Genomic DNA, 2602 nt, shown 5'->3' with positions numbered 1-2602 from the left:
TGTTCTTGATTTCAGTGTAAATTTCTTTAGCTCTACTTTTCCATTTAGCAAGATGTTTATGGATTTCATGTATACTGTCTTTATAATATTGATATATTACATTAATTCACTTATATTAAAGAATGCCTGAATCTCTGAGGTTAAACTAAAATGAGCAAAGTAGATAATCTTTTTTATGGGTTCATTGACATTTTATTATGAATTTTTATATCTGTCATTGATCACAAATTTTTTCTTTTTGTTGGATCTTTGTCATGTTATCTGTTCCATAAAAATACTTTGGAATTGTGTCTTACTTTTCTATTTTGTGAATAATTTGAGGAATTTTCTGTTAATTTTTGAAGGTCTGGTAGAGTCTTTTGATGTCTCCATCTGGACCTAGGTTCTTTTCATTTAGGAAATTTTCAATTCCAGCTTCTATCTCATTGGCTGTTACTTTCAGCTTCTATATCATTGGTTCTTTAAATTTTTCCTTCACCTTGATCTAATTTGGTGTTCATTGAGAAATAGATATTTCTTTTAGGTTTTCTAGTTCAGTGAGATATAGTTTTTAAATTCAATTTTATTTTTATTTTTTAAGTTCATGTAATTCTCTGAGTTTCCTCAGTATCTACTGGCAGGCCTCACTTTTAGTTTTTATTAATTTAAGACTTCCCTCTTTTTCTTTTGGTTCATTTGGCTAGAGGTTTGTTCACCCTGTTAATCTTTTCAAAGTATCAATTCTTAGTTTCACTTTAAAATTTCTTAATGATTATAGCTGACAATATTTAGACACTTGCGGGGATCACCTAAATTTTAGGTGCCCTTGGTTAGGCACTATATTCATGACCCCTTATCTTCAGATGTACATTACTTGGACCTTTTAGAATCTTTAACACTCTTTATCACTATATTGGACAGGTTCCAGACTGGAAGAGTGAATGTGTTGTACACTTTATCTTTTATTTAGACTTCCTTGAGTCTGGAGCTTTCTGTCCTGTGGACATCAGAGGAAACAAAGATTATAATGGAAGATGAGAAATGAGTCATGTGCCTTTGGATTCTCTGTGCTATTGTTTTCTTTTTTTTTTTTTTTCACAGTTCACGAAGGCGTTTTATTTATGCTTTACATTTAAAAAAAGAATCCCAGGATTTTCCCTCCTGTATGTTTTCGTCTTGCCTCTTCATGGTCCATGATGCCAGCCGAGGTTGTCAGCACAACGAAGCCAAACTGCCGTGAGGGGAGCAGGTTGTTCTGCCATTTCTCTAGGTCTTTGAGTTGAACATCAAATCTAGGGCTTATAACGCCACACTTGTTCAACCTTCCTGTGAGGTTCACAACGATCTTCCCAGCTCTGTAATCATCAATGATCTCGAATTCACCAATGTACCCGTGCTTCATCATCACGGTTAAGAACCGAACGATGACTTTAGAACACGGCCTGATGAGGACCTGGCGTTTGCCTCCCTTCTCAGCGTTGTTGATGCTCTTGAGAGCATCCGCCAGAACATTCATTCGCACCATGGTGGCGGCGAGGGAAGATGGCAGAAAGAGCTATTGTTTTCTTGATATGCTAGTTAGAAAGAAGTGTTTCTGGGCATATTGCCACAGAACATGAAAGCACTGTTTTCAATAGAAGACATTTTTTATTAGATATTTTCTTTATATACATTTAATAGAGGACATTATACAATAGTTCTTCAGCTAGAAAGATTAAAAGTACACTCTAAGTAATGGTCTAACCTGATCAAAAGTTATTCTTTTAGAGTCATTACAGAGTTTCCTTATGTTCTCTTTTCTCCCTGCATGGAGGCTGATTCTTGAGTTTTTCCTCATTTGGCCATATTTGTAGTCCATCTCCCTCTCACTGGAAACCAGAAGCTGGAGGACCTAATAACATATAAGTCAGTCAAATTTATCAAAGTTCTGTAAAGGATTAGAGCCAATAGAAATAATGAGTATTAAAGTAGTTTGACTTATATGACGGCATCTGTATAGTTCAGAATTGATATGTGCATTTTTGAGCAGATAAAAACCAGGTCACTGTTAGGTTCTTGAAGCTGAAGATCTTGGCAACCAGAAAAATCTTGCTAAAGGCCTGGAAGCCTATGTAGACTCACTGAGCTTCAACCCATACTGGAAGACCAAAGAACTGATTTCCAATGTCTGCAAAGATAGAAGCAGCAAGAGAGTGGATGTACTCACCATTAAGTGGCAAAGATAAGCAGGCAAAGCAGCCCTGCTTTTCTCTCAAGTTCCATTATCTAGGCCAGAGCTAGAAGGTGCTCCTCACTCCCAGTGAACATTTTCCTCTTTTGGTTAATCCATGTATAAACACTCTGACTGAACTGCACAGGGGTGTGTCTCTTAATTGATTTCAGATCCAATCAAGTTGACAACTAATTTTAACGATCACATCTTTGAGAGATAAAGTGCTTTTGTTTAGATAGTAGAAAAGATCTGAATGTATATTATGGTGGTGTGCTTGTATTATGATCTTCTGTATTAATGTCACTGAGGAATGATTAATGGTGATAATGCAAAACTGCAATCTCAGTGCTTGGGAAGCTTAAGTAGGAGGATCACAAGTTTAAAAGCAAGCCTTGGCTACATCATAAAATG

The 2602-nt window shown here is 36.1% G+C and overlaps 1 pseudogene across 1 annotated transcript; it reads right to left on the bottom strand.

Annotated features, from left to right (window-relative positions):
* Positions 1 to 1060: 1060 nt before the first annotated feature.
* LOC110309702 lies at positions 1061 to 1528 on the bottom strand (annotated as a pseudogene). The gene has a single exon (XR_002379731.2). The product of XR_002379731.2 is annotated as a 40S ribosomal protein S15a pseudogene (transcript).
* Between the last annotated feature and the right edge of the window lie 1074 nt (positions 1529 to 2602).

Source organism: Mus caroli, chromosome 14 (genome assembly GCF_900094665.2).
Source record: "Mus caroli chromosome 14, CAROLI_EIJ_v1.1, whole genome shotgun sequence".
NCBI lineage: Eukaryota > Metazoa > Chordata > Mammalia > Rodentia > Muridae > Mus > Mus caroli.
Note: the sequence above shows the minus strand (reverse complement) of the source record. Positions and strands in the feature narration are given on the sequence as shown.